General features: G+C 42.8%; 1 protein-coding gene across 5 annotated transcripts in view; it reads right to left on the bottom strand.

Moving 5' to 3' along the window:
- foxn3 (forkhead box N3) overlaps nucleotides 1-17,909 on the bottom strand; it is a 143,349-nt gene extending 125,440 nt beyond the window's left edge. For 2 of the 5 annotated variants that reach the window (XM_055172750.2, XM_055172749.2), the window contains exons 1-2: nucleotides 17,733-17,909; nucleotides 17,182-17,344 (exon numbers count right to left, since the gene is read on the bottom strand). The gene's annotated coding sequence lies outside the window, so the exon portion shown is untranslated. The remainder of the gene's footprint in view (nucleotides 1-17,181; nucleotides 17,345-17,732) is intronic. The other 3 variants (XM_055172748.2, XM_055172752.2, XM_055172751.2) reach the window with 2 other exon arrangements.
- Nucleotides 17,910-18,280: the final 371 nt, after the last annotated feature.

The following is an 18,280-nucleotide window of genomic DNA, read 5'->3' as shown; positions in this document are numbered from 1 at the left end:
GAATTAATGCCATTTAAACAGTTCAAAAAGGTGCCTATATGCTATCTGTGTGGTCAGGAGGGCCATACTAAGCCTATGTGTCCCCAGAATGTGGCCAAGCTCTCTCACATGTGTTATGTGCCCAGAACAAGCGTAGTGCCAGTGAAACATGGACAGCCCTTGAAAATGACTACTGTAGAGCTAAATGGTAAAGAACTGCAGGCTTTAGTGGATACTGGCAGTGACCAGACATTGGTTCATAGACAGTTTGTCTCACCTGCCTTGATTAATCATGGTGAAACTACACGTATATGCTGTGTCCATGGCGATGAGAGGATGTTACCTACAGCAGATATTTACCTTAAAGTACAAGGACAGACTTATCTCCTAGATGTAGGTGTGGCAGATAATTTGCCATATCCAGTGATTCTGGGAAACGATTTGCCAGTGCTTTTAGATTTATTGCAGCCTGAACAAGTTTGTAATATGGTAGTCACCAGATCAAAAGCAAACCAGGAAGAGGAACCGATGTCGGCACTCAGTGTGTTACCTTTCTTCGATGTTGACATGGAGGTAGAACCTCCCAAGCCCCGGAAGTCACGTAGGCAACGACAGCGGGATAAGTTGGCGCATAACGCTTCTAGAATGTCTGCTAATACAGTATGTGATTTGTTCCAGAGTTTCCAGTTACCCACTAATATTGGTCAGCTCCAGCAGGAGGATAGTGGCCTCGCTACATACTGGAAGAAAGCGCAGCAGGTGGCAATAAACAAGAGTGATTATCCTGATTCTGCTGAAAGGTATTTACTCCAACAAGGAATTCTTTATCGTCAAGTGGGGTCCACAAACCAGCTTGTAGTGCCACAATGTGTCCGGGATGTAATACTCAGGTTGAGTCATTCGATTCCCTGGGCTGGCCACCTAGGAAGACATAAGACCCTAGCCCGAATAAAGAAAAAATTTTATTGGCCAGGATTAAGGAGGGATGTCACCCAGTATTGTAAGAGTTGCTCTCAGTGTCAGAAAGTTTCAATAAGACGACCGACCCGAGTTCCGCTACAACCTTTACCTGTCATTAGCACACCATTTGAGAGATTGGGTATGGATATTGTTGGCCCTGTGGAAACGAGTAAAGCTGGAAATCGATTCATGCTTGTCATAACTGATTATGCAACTAGATATCCAGAAGTGTTCCCGATGAAGTCCATTAAAGCCAAGTATGTAGCAACCTGTCTAATACAACTCTTTTCCAGAGTTGGTTTCCCTTGTCAGATCCTTACAGACCAAGGCACTAACTTTATGTCTACTCTTCTAAAGCAGGTGTATAAGCTTTTGGGAATTAAAAGTTTACGAACAACCCCTTACCATCCCCAAACTGATGGCCTCACAGAGCGCTTTAACCAAACGTTCAAGCAAATGCTGCGCAAGTTCATTAGTGAGTCTGGTAAAGATTGGGACCAGTGGTTGCCTTACCTCCTGTTTGCATACAGGGAAGTGCCCCAGGCATCCACTGGGTTCTCTCCTTTTGAGCTATTGTATGGAAGTGATGTGAGAGGCCCTTTAACACTGCTTCGAGAACTCTGGGAAGGAACCCAGGGTAGTCAGAACTCTGTAAATGTTATCTCTTATGTTGTGCAGATGAGGGAGCGGTTGGAGGCCATGACGAAACTGGCCCAAGCTCACATGGCTGAAGCACAGAGATATCAGAAGTCATGGTATGATCGGTCAGCTGTTGAACGGAGTTTCAATCCAGGTCAGAAAGTGCTAGTAATGTTACCAAGCAATGAGAGCAAATTGTTGGCGAAATGGCAGGGTCCGTTTGAGATCAAGCGAAAGCTGGGACCCACTACATATGAAATTGCCACCCCAGGCCGAGATCGGCCTAGTAAAGTGTTGCATGTTAATTTGCTCAAGGAGTGGATTTCTCGCCCAGAAAGAGAGTCTCAGGTTATGATGATTCAACAGGTGGCAGAAGAGGAAGAACTGGAGGAACAATATCTGCCTCAGCAGGTTTCAGAATGTGTTAACCTGGATCACTTGCCAAAGGATCGTCAATCACAGGTGAGAGCTCTTTGCCATCCTGAACTTTTCTCTGAGTTTCCAGGAGCCACAACATTGATTGAGCATGATATCGTGTTGACAAGTGATGCAGTCGCCAGAAGGAAGAGTTACCGTATACCTGAGCGCTTACAGATTGCTCTGAGGAAAGAGATTGATCTAATGCTGACCTTGGGAATCATTGAGCCATCAAAAAGTGAGTGGTGCCATCCGGTGGTTCTAGTTCCAAAAAAAGATGGAACTTTAAGATTCTGTATTGATTTCCGTTACCTTAACTCTGTCTCCAAGTTTGACTCCTATCCAACCCCACGTATAAGTGACTTGATTGACCGTGTAGGACAAAGTAAATATCTGACGACCATTGATCTTGCTAAGGGATATTGGCAAATCCCTCTTACTCCCCAGTCTAAAGAGCTGACAGCCTTCAGAACCCCCTGGGGGTTATTCCATTTTAAATTTTTGCCTTTTGGCTTACATGGGGCTCCGGCCACCTTTCAAAGGTTAATGGACTACATATTGCATGGCCTATCCTTTACAGCTGCATATTTGGATGACATTGTTATCTACAGTGACACTTGGGAGCACCACTTGGAACATCTACAAGAAGTGTTGCAGCGGCTCCAACGAGCTGGCCTTACCATCAATCCTCTGAAATGTGCAGTGGCCCGAACAGAAGTTGACTATCTGGGCTACAGTATTGGAAAAGGGGTAGTTAGACCTCAAGTAAAAAAGATCCAAGCCATTCAACAGTGTCCCCTTCCTCAGACACGTAAGGAGTTGAGATCATTTCTTGGAATGGCAGGTTTCTATAACAGATTTATTCCCAATTTCTCTGGCAGAGCAGCAGCCTTAACTGATATGGTGGGTTCTCGATGCCCCAATCGCTTACAGTGGACTGAAAGTGCAAAGGAAGCTTTCCAAGACATCCAGAATGCCCTGGGTAAGGACCCAATTTTGCACAACCCTGACTTTAATCAACAATTTGTTGTGCAAACAGATGCCTCAGATCGGGGTATTGGAGCAGCGTTACTGCAAGGCCCACCAGGTGAACAACGGCTTGTGGCATGTATTAGCCGGAAACTGTTTCCTAGAGAGGTCCGTTATTCCACAATCGAGAAGGAGTGTTTGGCCGTGAAGTGGGCTTTAGACTCTCTAAAATATTATGTGTTGGGGAGGGAGTTTATTGTGGAAACTGACCACAAGGCTCTACAATGGCTGGAGAAGATGAAGGATACCAATAGCAGAATTACCCGATGGTATTTGGCCATGCAGCCCTTTCGATTTGTGGTCCAGTATGTTCCAGGGAAGGCCAATGTTACGGCTGACTACCTCTCTCGCTGTGTTGGCGAGGTTCCTGAAGGAGGGGGGAGTGTGATGGCCATTGATGCAGCCACACATTAGAGCGGTAACTACATGACATTACATTCACATTTCTGTTTACATAATTTGTTTCTTTAGTATTTAATGCAATATTTGTTACAGATCACTTCATATTATAGGACCATAAATGAAAATGACAGACACAGTTGTTTTGTTTAAGTTTATTTTTCATTTGCATTCTTTCTTACCACCAACTAGTTTGGGTGCACACTTCCTAGTTAGTGGTTTATTTCCTTTTTGCTAATATTTATTTCTTTGAGTTTAAGTTACCTGTATGAGGAGTGGAGACGTGTTGCTGCTTAGTGCTGTGTGGAATGCCTGTGGAAGTCCGTGTCTATAGAGGACCGGCTGGCAACAACGACCATCTTTTAAGTTCCTGGAGTATTCCATGTTGGAAATTAGCTGGGGGGAATGTAGGATGGTTTGTTGATTTTGTCTGATATAATTTGCATATTGGCTAATGGTCTATTTTGATAATATATTTTGAATTGTGTTATTTAACCTATTTGCTTTGGTTTACATTTTTTGTAAAATGGATTTATTTAAATCTATTTAAATTGTGTTTTGTGTTATCCCCTGTGTGTGTGTAATGGACTAGTCCGGTGTGTATATAGGTTCCCTCATGTGTCATTTGAGGGGTTTTTTTGTTCAGGTTAGAACTCTTGTGTTAAGTTTGTTTGTTAGTTTATGTTAGCACAGATTTGAATTTCTTTATTCAAATTTAATTTGCTATTTTTTATGGGTTTGACCTTAAAATAAACCTTCTTTGTTTGGAAAACCTGTGTTCTTTTTGCCTCTGGCTGCTTGGTCCCTTACAGAGTGTGTTTGCTGTCTGATCTGTAATCAGATGTTAAACTCCCAAGTAAATGCACTGCTGCATGCGAATTAATGTCTGATCTTTGCCTGAGCATCACTATTCATCTGTAAAGGATACAGCCCTTAATGAGGTGAGTAAAACAGCTGCTCTCTGCACCAATAATTTTAAGCAGTCAAATCGCACGTCCACACGCGTAAACATGCACACGCGTGCCGCCGGTGCTGGCGCAGCATAATTAAAATATTATTCATTGCATTTGATTTGCAGTTAAGGTTAAATGGTTGCAAATTATTTATTCCTCAATTAAACAGCACATGTGCAAAGGTGAACACCATTAGATTGTAAATACTCGTGTCAACAGTTTTTTACTCCATTTTTTTTAACGCCGTGGCATTATTAAATGGAAATTGCGCCTGTGGCGGAAACTAAAATTTGACCCTGGTGAAAACACAACTGAACCCAGCTGTCATTTGCAAAAACAGGCATTTAATGAACGTTGGAAAACAGGAAAAGACACTGTGATACTTGGTAGATATGATGCTCATAGATTATCAGGGAACACAAACCTAACCCTAACCTTAGCTATGTGTATTTCCGGTTTTAATTAAGTAGGGGACGAATTGTGATTTTGGAAGTCTGATGGGGTAACAAATAAAGCAACTGATCAGTTAGTGCATCAATATTCCAACAAGTTCTTCCTAAAATTCAAATTTATGTAAAAAGAGACACAGAAGTAGGAAGGACAATAGGATCCACAGCATGTGCCTGTTCCCCTAGGGTCCTCGCTCCTCTGTTCTAATTCTAGCACAGCGACCGGGAACAGTTCTCAAACCCAAGCGATAGATCACAAAATATATATCCTTGCCTCAAACACATCAGCGGGGACCACAGTTTGATCAGTTTCAGACACATGCTACCTTACAGACTGCCTAATCTGTAGTCAGGTGTTTGTACCCTTTGCCAAAGGTTCGGTCAAAAACAGTGCCATAAGATCTGACAGTACTCCTTCGACACAGTTGCCTAGCAACGGCAAAGCTTGGGGTCCGGAGCTGATGGACGAGGACCGACGCTAGGTGGGATTTATCATCACGGACGACTTTTATTTGATCTAGACAGATTAACGGCTCTAGGAAGGTGTGAACAACCCCCCTGCTGCACGCGCCAAGACGTTAGCGCATAAACAGCGGCTACGGTGAGCAGATGTGTAATTGGCAAGAGAAGAAAAGACGACTGCGGTGTGATACCTTGCTCTCTCTCTCTTTTTCTCCAGTCTAAGGGTTTGCTTGGGAACTTATGCAGTTGGCACTGATTTTGAGTAGATGAGAGCTCTGGTTTTGGCGTGGTGTGATGAGACTAATTGCGAACTGTAATCTGCTCTGATTAGTGGGAAAAGCAGGCAGGTGTACGCGCGCACACACGTGCACACACGCGCCGGCCCGGCCCAACGCAGCTGCAGCCAGTTAAATAAAAGGCGTGAGGCCGAGGCCACGACAATGCGCAAACGCATCCCGTCGCTATCCTCTCCTAATTAACCAGCCACACAACTAACACATTTTACTGCCTGCCATATGTTTACATCCAGATGAGTTCTCGTCTCCGCAACCTTCCCAGGAGCGCAATTCGATGCATTTCTGAACCGGCAATGACAAATTGTTTAGGCGTGTGCGCGGGACTCTGGCAGAACATACATCTTGTTTAGATTTCTGTAGTGTTGTCCTGGGCAAGGGAAAGAGCAGGAAAACACACGCCGTGCTAGAGTCAGCAGGATCCGGGGCTGGCGCATTAAGTTATCACGCCTCGCTATCCCTGCCCACAGCTGACACAGGCAATTAAAGCTGAGGTTAATATCGCACAGCCACGGACCAAAAAAAGTGCATATCTCCCCATCCTATCGCTTCAAATAAGGAACACCAGGTCCTTGCTGAATTAGTGCTTGAGCAGCATATAGAACGGCTGAGGGCGAACATTCTGCAGTCGGTCCTTGTGGTAACCTTGAGGAAAAAAAACACTGCAATCCCTTAGAAAGTTAACTTAACCTGCTAGCCTGTGAGGTAACAGATCGAGGCTGTAAACCAAAAGACAAGGCAATGCTGATGTTTACTGTGGTTCGTTTAATCTCTGTGTCGGATGACAATTTAAACATGTCATTCCATTACCACGCTATAAACTGTCCCCAGTGAAACGCGGCCCCCCTAATCAACCCTCCCTCACAAACAGTATTACATTTCCAATTGAATTTGTTTCGGACTACAAAAATATGACAAATCTTCAGGACAGCGTGGACTGGGTAAGGCGGTTTTATATGATAGCCGAGTTAAACCAATACAAACACAAGGGAATGCTTTACGTGGCGCTCTGAACAGACGGTGTTTGCAGACACCGAATAAATCCACATACCAAACAGACAGTGGCTGGCCAGAGGTCTGTCTCTTCTTCATCGCTTTTTATCTTCCCTTTGGTGTGTGTGTTGTCGAGGAATCTGAAGACATGTGGCTTTTTCACTTATCTTAGGCAAACACTGGTGAAACTGACTGTCACAAGCCCAAAGTTTATTCTTGTTGATAACGTCTTAGTAAAACAGGCAATGGCAAAACCTACACTTTCAAATAGTCTCTGGCAAACACGCTAATAACAAATGAAAAAAGATTTATTTATAATACTGCAATATTGTGTACAATATTATTTGGGGGAAAAGTCATTTCAAAACCAACTGTTTTAAATTAGTTAACAAATAACAATTGACAATAATTATACAAAGTAGAGATGCACCAGACTGATCTTATAAGAAATCGTACATATTTTACGAGTTGTCTAATTCCTATCAATTCATACAAAGTTAATTCGTACGATTCTTATGAAAAAACAACAACAACGAAACCGAACCCCTAACCCCGCCCCTAACCCCAACGTCACAGGAGTCAAGGCAAATCGTACCAAAACTTACGAATGTGGTCGTATGAATTAATAAGAATTAGCTAACTCGTAAACATGTACGAATTCTCGTGAGATAGCGTTGGATGCACCGATATATCGGCCAATAATCGTGAGTTCCCGATAAAAGCAATTTTTCACACTATCCGATATGATGCACTTGATGCGAAGTTCGTCACAACATGTATGTAACCCGTCATGTGTGTGGTTCCTTTTTTTTAAAATCGGTGTTCTGTGCGCCGAGAGAACAACTGCCCTTAATGTTAAAGGATTATTCAATTTTCAATAAAAAATCCAGATGATTTACTCACCACCATGTCATCCAAAATGTTGATGTCTTTCTTTGTTCAGTCGAAAAGAAATAAGGTTTTTTGAGGAAAACATTCCAGGATTCTTCTCATTTTAATGGACTTTAATGGACCCCAACATGTAACAGCCCCAATGCAGTCCAAAATGGCAGCTTCAACGGACCCCAAACAATCCCAAACGAGGCACAAGGGTCCCATCCAACGAAACGACTGTCATTCTTGACCAAAAATAAAAAATATGCACTTTTAAACCACAACTTCTCGTCTATCTCCGGTCCAGTGATGGCCAGCGCGACTTCACGTAATTACGTAATGCCATGGAAAGGTCTTGTGTTACATATGTGAACAACCGCACACTTGCAGACCATTTTAAACAATAAACTAACACAAAGACATTAAATAGTATCATACGACATACAACAACGTCGGAACAATCCTCTTTCTCCACACTTGTAAACACTGGGCGCGTAGTTTCGATACGTCATCTGTGACCTTTTGATGTGATGACGTATTACGTGAGGTCGCACTGGCGCGTCACAGGACCGGAGATAGACGAGAAGTTGTGGTTTAAAAGTACAAATTTTTTATTTTTCTTGTCAAAAATGACAATCGTTTCGCTAGATAAGACCCTTATGCCTCGTTTAAGATCATTTAGAGTCCTTTAAAACTGCAATTTGAAACTGCATTAAAACTGTTAAGTGTTGGGCTCCCTTAAAGTCCATTAAAATGAGAAAAATCCTGGAATGTTTTCCTCAAAAAACATAATTTCTTCTCGACTGAACAAAGAAAAACCTCAACATTTTGGATGACATGGTGGTGAGTAAATTATCTAGATTTTTTTAAGAAAATTGACTAATCCTTTAAGCAAAAGACAAAATTTGTTAAATAGCAATGAAATGACTAAATTGACATTTGTAAAAATAAGGCATTTCAATTATTGACTTTCAAATAATAACTTTTTCATTGCCATTAAATTAAAATTACTAAACCTAAACATACAATGCCAAATGTTCATTTACAAGAAAACATGTTAAAAACGTCTTTCAAATCCATAAATGTAAAATGTACTAAATGTGCTATTCCCCACCCATGTGTCATTTTACAATTAGGGCCTGATTATTATACTATTTCATGGGACGATTACAATAAAGACTACATAAGCACTACATAAATACAGTATAGGAATATTTCACTTTCAGTATATTTTAGTTTATAATGCTCATCAAAACATTCAATTCTTAGATTATCAAAGCAACGCACAAATATCTAGGTGACAAATCATCTGGATGCGAGAAGACACACATTTCACACAAGCTCTGCAGTGAAGATCTTAAGAGAAAATCTGTCTAGGGTCATTAGCAGGGTTTCAAAGTCACCCTCTCTCCTCTGCGTATGACAGGTGCTGCCGAAGCAAAGTTTGCCGCAGGAGAAATGATACCGTCCTGATTAGATTGCCCACCTTAGGGAAGATGCTGATGCACAGAAGCTCTGAAAGACAGGAGGACGATAAAGAAAACAGGAAGTGGGAATACAAGAGCTGTCAGCTGGGCTACGTTTTGTTCCCTTTTGTCCCTCCTCTGCTATGGTCCGGTGAGTTTCATCCGGCAGTGACGTGCCACCCACCAGACCGGTGGTCCTCATGCCATCTATCGTTGACGTTTTCGGAAAATAAGCAGTTTGGACGGATCGGAGCGGGAACGGCACCCAAAAGCTCTCCGTGTCTATTTCCTAATCAAGACTCGATTCTCGTCTGGCATTTCATTAAAATTAAATACAATGCACTTTCTCTTATTATAAAGAGAGGTAATTCGAGGGGTTAGGCTCATCAGCGCTGGCCACTTCTCTGAATCAGTAAAGAGGGCTCACGCCAGGCTCAGAGGTTTTCTTAAGTCACCAACACTCCTAAAAAGCCCTCTTCATCTGATGAGCTGTTCAAAAAAAAAAGCCTGAGGAGCCAGTGCATCGCTTTAGAAACGGTCCCCCTTTTCTTGGCTAAATGAACAGTTATTGAGTGAAAACAGGTTAAGTGGACCGGGGGCACTCTGCTAAGTAAAGCTAAAGAGAAAAGTGGTATTGCAAAGAAGAGAGAGCGTGAAAGCTCTGCGTCTATGAGAAGCGACGTCGGTGGTGAATGAGATGATTTGCACATTAAAAGCAGTGTATGCATGGCAGCTTTAAGGAAGCCACCAGCAAGAATTCACACTTTTTAAATAAATAAAGTTGACAGAAACCCCTCAATGTTCGGTGTGATAAAACACCTGTTTCGTGCTTTTGTGAGAGTAGTGAATCGATGCAGACTGAATGCTCAGAATGTGTTTTGACAGTAAGAGGTGTCAGTCGTTCACCGAAGACACAATCTGCCCTGGGCTCGTGATTGGGTGTGGGGTGCGCGTGTATCGGCATGACAGTGAGTGCACCCAGAGTTGGAAGCAACCCCACCGTACGAGAGCTCCGTAAAATACAGTTGTTTATATGCCCGACAGCAGGGCTGTGCCCTCCCTGACAGAACAAAAATGAAAGCAATATCAATGAAATATGACACTGATGATAGACCCGGAGAGGAGATGGAAATGACTTGATTCTCACGAGTTTTCCGAATGAAATCCGGCCTGTGAGGATGTGTTCAAGCTGAACTCTGGGATGGTTTTGCGCTTGTCAGGTTTCTCAAACAATCAGGGCATCAGCTCCGTTGGGAGTTCTCAGAAATGAGCAAAAAGGCACAGCGGGTCTATATGAAGCACAGTGCAGATGTGCATGGCTCTTAATAAACTGCCTGTAAAGACCCGGAAACAAAAAAATCCCAATTTAGTGGATTTAAACAACTAACAGTGTCCGTTCTCAATTCCACAACAATATTGCATATTGAGAAACGGACAGTGTTTAACAGAGTTTGAGGTGTACTACATTCAGTTAAATTATATGTTTTTGTTTTCCTTGAAAGTTGTGTGCTACATGACCTAGGGTATCTGTATGACGTGTTATGTGCTTGTGTCCCTGTGTCCTTGTGCGTCTGTCCCTAGCTGTAAGCAAGAATAGACCTTGTCCACTGGCTGTACAGTCACAGTTTTAAATGTCCTTGATGTCTGCACAATAGAGGACAATAGCATCATTCTGAACAATGCAAGCTTTCTTAACAACTGATCCACCAGTCTCAGAACCACAGCCCATTTCCACTATCACAACACACACACACAACACACTCACGCACGCACGCGCACACACACACACACAGATAAGCAAGCGTACACGCAAATACAAGCTTCCACAGACACACACAAGCTCATAGAACAACAACCAAGAAGAGACAGGCACACACACATGGACACACAAAAAAGCACCTAGACACACACACAAATACACGCACAAGTAAGCACTCAACAAAAGCAAGCACACACACAAATACAAGCTTCCACAGACACACACAAGCTCATAGACACACAAGCAAGAAGACACACACACATGGACATACAAATAAGCACATAGACACACACACAAATACACGCACATGTAAGCACTCAACAAAAGCAAGCTCACACACAAATACAAGCTTCCACAGACACACACAAGCTCATAGACACACTAGCAAGAAGACACACACACATGGACATACAAAAAAACACATAGACACACACACAAATACATGTAAGCACTCAACAAAAGCAAGCACACACACAAATACAAGCTTCCACAGACACACACAAGCTCATAGACACACTAGCAAGAAAACACACACACACACACATGGACACACAAATAAGCACATAAACACACACACACACACACACACACACATGGACACACAAATAAGCACGTAAACACACACACAAATACACGCACATGTAAGCACTCAACAAAACCAAGCACACACACAAATACTAGCTTCCACAGAGACACACAAGCTCATAGACAAACGGGCAAGAAGACAGACACATACATGGACACATAAGGACACACAAATAAGCACATAGACACACACACAAATACACACACAAGTAAGCACTCAACGAAAGCAAGTACACACACAAATACAAGCTTCCACAGACACACACACGCTCATAGACGCATAAGCAAGAAGACACAGACACACACATGGACACATAAGGACACACAAATAAGCACATAGACACACACACAAATACACACACAAGGGTGCACTCAACACAAGCAACCACACACACAAATACAAGCTTCCACAGACACAAGCTCATAGACAAACGGGCAAGACGACACAGACACATACATGGACACATAAGGACACACAAATAAGCACATAGACACACACACAAATACACGCACAAGTAAGCACTCAACAAAAGCAAGCACACACACAAATACAAGCTTCCACAGACACACACAAGCTCATAGACACACAACCAAGAAGACACAGGCACACACACATGGACACACAAATAAGCACATAAACACACACACAAATACACGCACATGTAAGCACTCAACAAAAGCAAGCACACACACAAATACAAGCTTCCACAGACACACACATGCTCATAGACGCACAAGCAAGAAGACACAGACACACACATGGACACATAAGGACACACAAATAAGCACATAGACACACACACAAATACACGCACATGTAAGCACTCAACAAAAGCAAGCACACACTCAAATACTAGCTTCCACAGAGACACACAACCTCATAGACAAACGGGCAAGAAGACACAGACACACACATGGACACATAAGGACACACAAATAAGCACATAGACACACACACAAATACACGCACATGTAAGCACTCAACAAAAGCAAGCGCACACACACACACACACACACACACACACACACACACCCAAGCACACACACATAAGCACACACACAATGATACATGCAAGCAAACACACAGAGACACACAACCAACCACACACATACACACAAACTAGCACGCACGCAGACACATGGACAAGTGCACACACACAAACAGACAAGCACTGCTACACACACAAACAATCTCCAACACACAGACACACACAAATGCATGCAAACAAATTGCCAGCGCTTAATCCAGAGGCAATATCACTCCCTTTCAGTAAAAACTACTGATGAATCAAATCTCAAACTGAATGAATCAAATCTTTCAGAGCACAAAACTGACTTGTCAGGGTACTCGATATGGTAGCATCTAAATTAACTGCTCTATTCATTTAAATCATAGGCTTGATTTAATACAGTGTCGCTACACATTAAAAATTCAATATACAGTACAGTTTGATTCAATGCAGAGTGAAAACCACTATTTTCTCTATCCTTGAAATGAATGGGATGCTCGACATGACCGTGACGGCATTTACATGATTTAAATGAGTAGTTCAAGACTGACAAATTCTAGATTGGAGTGACACTGCCTTTTAAAGTGTTATGAGTGTTTTTTATAAGACTTCCTATGCAACTGATGTGTGCTTACTAGGTGGTTACTCTTTTTGCATGTAAAAACATCACTTAAAAAAGTAACACTACACCTCCCAAAAAGATGAGTTATGCCCCAGTATAATTCTAACGTATTCAACATTTAAGTTCTTCAAGATCTGCAGCAGACTTGGGCATTTAGGGGCACGATCGTTCATCGTGCTTGCAGCGCGAAGGCTTTTGACCCAGGTGTGAACTTGAGTGTCAATACAGATCTAGAGTATGTTATTATTTCATCGGCAGCGGTCGACTGTGGATATAATTCCAGTGCATTGGAGGGCCGGGCGCACACTCGCAGTGGACTTAAGTGGCCGGCCATTTCGGCAGCAGCCACACTTCTCATTTTTCTCTGCAGGAAGCCGGAGTGTTTACATCAAACTTACAGTTATTTTTTCCTTCTTGTGCAACCCGAGAGCACAAAAACTAAAGATGGTGCAGGAGTGTGGTTAAGGGTCAGACTGAGGGTATGAGGCAGGAACAAAAATGATTATCCATTAGATTCAATTTGATAAAGTTAATTGTGAATTAAATTAAAGGATTAGTCAATTTTCTTGAAAAAAATCCAGATAATTTACTCACCACCATGTCATCCAAAATGTTGATGTCTTTCTTTGTTCAGTCGAGAAGAAATTATGTTTTTTGAGGAAAACATTCCAGGATTTTTCTAATTTTAATGGACTTTAATGGACCCCAACACGTAACAGTTTTAATGCAGTTTAAAATTGCAGTTTCAACAAAGTTTAAAGGAATCTAAATGATCCCAAACGAGGCATACGTGTCTTATCTAGCGAAATGATTGTCATTTTGACAAGAAAAATAAAAAATATGCACTTTTAAACCACAACTTCTCGCCTTCCTCCATTCGTGTGACGAGCCAGCGCGACCTCACGTAGTTGCGTAATGACGTCAAAAGGTCACGTATTACATATATGAAATGCACATTTGGGAACCATTTTAAACAATAAACTGACACAACGACATTAATTAGTATCATTTCACATACAACAATGTCGGAACGGTCCTCTTTCTCCACACTTGTAAACAGAGTGTTTCGCATACGTCATCCGTGACCTCTTGACGTGATTATGTATTGCGTGAGGTCGCGCTGGCGCGTCACATGACCGGAGACACACGAGAAGTTGTGGTTTAAAAGTGCATATTTTAAATTTTTCTCAAAAATGACAATCGTTTCGCTAGATAAGACCCTTATGCCTCGTTTGAGATCGTTTACAGTCTGCAATTTTTAACTGCATTAAAACTGTTAAGTGTTGAGGTCCATTAAAGTCCATTAAAATGAGAAAAATCCTGGAATGTTTTCCTCAAAAAACATAATTTCTTCTCGATTACACAAAGAAAGACATCAACATTTTGGATGACATGGTGGTGAGAAAATTATCTAGATTTTTTTTAAGAAACTTGACTAATCCTTTAAGATTGACAGAACACTCTTTCTATTTCAACCAGACCTCCACACCTCACCACCAAGCATTAAATGTGCTTCCCAGAGGATCTGCAGCCGAGGGTCTATCATTCATTAGGTTGCCACCGTCATCACATGCATTCCAGACACTTAATCACCAAGATAGAGATAAAATAAAAAGCTGAAGGTCACCGGGGAAAAAAGAGCGATGGAGGAGAGATACCGTGGAGGGGTTAAAAGATGTATGGCCTCATTTTGATTGAGGACGTGACGCTTTCAGTCACGCGCGACAGAACACCCGATGAGGAGATGCGTTTTGACTGGAGACCTTTATCACAGACTTGAACGCATCACAAGCGAACAGCCCTGGAGAACTGAGCCATATCGAATTGAAAACATTTAAATCCAGTCATTTCTTTATTCACTTTATGCGCTTGAAAATGAGCGACAGCAGAGCGTTAAGCAGAACTCAAGAGTCGAGCGACACAAATTCTTCCCATCATGCATATTTACCATTCTTTCTCATCAGGTGTTTTTTGCCTGTCTAGTTGTCTGATGTTTTGACATTTCTCTCTGCCTCGTCGAGCGCTCGCTTCTGCTGTTTAATGTTCATGAGGGGCGGTGCAAACTCGGTCCGTTGACAAGCCGCTGGCTGTTGTTACAAGATTTTATAGAGACAAAGGAGACGAGAGAAGCCCCACACTCCAGTGCCTCAAAATAAAAAGCGCCTTGACCTCCTTCGCAGCCAACTTCACCTCTCGACTGTGACGGACGGACAGCACCCCGGTCTCGTCCCGTGGCACAGCGTGCTTAAATAATACCGGCTCTCTGCACGCCCCGGGCCAGCAGCCACCCACTACACTGGGAAACTTCTGAAGCTTAATCTCCTGAAATGCAAATGTGCCAAATGAGAGATGGAGTTTAAAGAGGTATTCAAGTCTCAAAGGAGGACTCACTGTGCCATGACTGTAAACGGACACGCTTAAACCCTCCTCTAAGACTGCGCTGACAACCAAATCAGAAATATAATAGTCAATTTCTTTGTGTGCATTTGAATATGAAAGCAACCCGAAGGGTGTCTGCTCCATGGCGGGGCATACGGTTTTGCTCGAGGATATTAGATCTTTCAAGAGGCAAGATCTCGGCTTTGTTCGCAACGTCGGCGCGCACCGACTGAGGAAAAATTGCCAAGGCAACATGTATCGAATTTCACAAAGTTCCAGAGCAAAGTGATTTCCCTCCCCTCTCCCAATCTCTCGCCGAAGACAAAACAAGCCATCCGCGACGCATCCTCTTACTTTAAAGAAAACAAGTGGCTGACACGTTTCCTGCCAACAGACCCTTTCCTCAGATAACGTAATGCTCCCGTCAACAGGAAGCCCTTTCACTGCCGGCTCTTCCTTTTCCCTCGGCACATCACACAATACAACTCTTCTCCGTCGGCCCCCAAAGCCTAACCTCAACTGTTGAGGAAAATCTGACAAAAAACATTGAAGTAAAAAGAACTGGAAGTGTGTGCTGCCTTGTGAGTCACCGAGGCGAAATGACTTTGGGGAAAGACCTTCAAATGCTCTTGGTCTGAGTGGCGAGCGTTATAACAATACTCCTGAAATCAATTAACGTGCAGCTGGAGGTATCAGCATTACACACAGCCTGCCATTACATCACATCACACAAATAGCTCCCGCGCGCAACGGGGGGAGGAACGAAACAGCACATGCCTTGTAAGCACGGGTCAGTGCTTTAGATTTTAGATAGTCTCGGCAAGTTTGCATGAATGAGCGCACGAGTACAGTTTCGAAATTTTATTGACATGCAAAGTCTGCAAAAGAGATGCAAAGCTTGAAGAGCTGTAAGAGGCGCGAAAACCTGAGGCAAAGCTTTATAAGGCAGGGGCTATACGCTTTGAGCAGCTGCTAATAGGAAAACTGGCAAGAGAGAGAGAGAGCAGACACTTTCCGCAGGCTGCTGTGATGACATGCAGGCTTTTCCTTTTTTTTTTAGCAAGAGGGCTTATCTTTGTCTCTATGGTAACTGTGTCTCTGGGTGGTTATTAGAAACCCTGAACTTCCTGTGCATCTGCAGGATCAGCCAATCACGCGCTGTGTTTTCATAGGCGGAGATAGCTCGTGCTATAGGCAAGGAAGAGCGACCACATGAGGGGGCCATGGAAACAGAGGGTCGGGGAAAACTGCCGTCGGAGGGGGGAAAGAAACCGTACGGCGCGCCAATTCACATAAAACAATCTTTTAATTCTTAGTAGTGCACATTCACCAAAAGCATTCACCAAACTAGATGTTTAAAGTCATAAATCATACATTTCCACTATCCATGCAACACCATTTTTCCAAAGAGACACTGCTATCAAGGTATTTTCGTATTATTTTTAGACGAAAATGGAAACTGATGGAAAACACGAGCTCAGCATGACAGATTCCAAGAAATAAAACTTGCTATAGCATTGTGGTGACGAGACTCGCAGACAGACAACCGCAGAAAGCTCGGAGCTCAGCAAAACAGTTCGCATAGTCCAGATTTAATGACATTAAATCCACAGGCTGTGCCATTAGGAAATACATTCATGCACTTTGATTTGAGTCCTACAAGCTCAAAACTTAAACAGATAAAATAGGACTACAGCTGCAAAGCAAAAAGCTGATGTAGACAGACAACAGAGCATGCATTTAGAAAAGGACTTTCAGCTGTTGCGTGCAGAAAAAAGACATTGGAGCTGGAGAACTGCGATCAGATTGCAATAACAAAGACTTGATAGTCCCAACTTGCAAAGCAATAAACTAGAAATAAATCAAATAAAATGTGTTTACTGTACTGTATATATTCAATGCAATGTGGCTCACTTCTGCAATTCGTTCTCTTTTAAGCTCTCCCTCCGCTGCCCAGCAGTTCAGACTTGTTTTCCACCCAGCGAGCGCATTCAAACTTCACTCCGTGGCTTCTTTATTTAACACTGCATTTGTTGACAAGTCTCGGAGCAAAGTTCCTCTCGCAGAACCCCGGGTGCTGAACATGAGAACATCAAATACAAACAGATCACCACCAGAACGGAGCGCCCTAACCCTAAGGGGACGAGATGTTTCTTCATCTACATTAAAAAAAAAACATTAACCAGTCAAAGAGAGAGAGAGACTGGGAAAGACGCACAAGTCACGGTCTGTTAGCAGAGCTTCACACTGTTTACAACCGCAGTGCTTTCCATTCTTCGGTGACAGGAGCGTGCCTTCTTTCCATCTCTCCTCCCTGTCACAATATTTCATCCGCTGTAAGTAGCACATGTCCCAAACGTAACTAGACTCACCAGCAGCGTCTATACCCCCGAACGCTCCTGCTGACTCCTGACAAAACAGAAAGCCCTTATAGATTACAGCAAAGAATTAACAATCACACAAACCTTATAATCCAGATCGTCTAGCGATTGGCTGCCTCCGCATGAGCTCCAGATTTTTAAATCCGACTGGTTAATCCCTCCATTTCTCTTCGGATCAGTGTTTTAGCAGTGACCACAGTGGGCTCTAACACTCACTTTGCTTTCTCTCTCTCTCTCTTTGCACTCTGTTCTGAGACCGCTCACTGAGCTCTGGAACTATGGGAGCCTGACGAGGAGGGAAGCGCCTCACTGGGTCCTAGTGTCTCGGGTGTTAACTGAAAGAATGTCATTGTTCCGTGTGTAACCCTGGGCTACACTCCACAGACGGCTGATAACTCGACCGCGCTGTGCCAGATTGAGTGTGCTGGTATTTCTGCTGAAACTATAGATGAATGGAGGGAGATGGAGAGCTGTTGTTTAATATCTATTTGTTGAAAAATAATGCAAGCTGTATTTGAAAGATAATGTGCAAGGTGATTTATATATGTTTGATAAGAGTTTGGTTCCAAAACGCGATAAAATAAAAAAATGAGTTACCACCAAAATCAGTATTGTATCCGGTCAGTATTAAA

This window comes from Misgurnus anguillicaudatus, chromosome 7 (assembly GCF_027580225.2).
Source record: "Misgurnus anguillicaudatus chromosome 7, ASM2758022v2, whole genome shotgun sequence".
In the NCBI taxonomy this organism is placed as follows: domain Eukaryota; kingdom Metazoa; phylum Chordata; class Actinopteri; order Cypriniformes; family Cobitidae; genus Misgurnus; species Misgurnus anguillicaudatus.
This window is presented reverse-complemented; position numbering and strand designations above follow the sequence as displayed.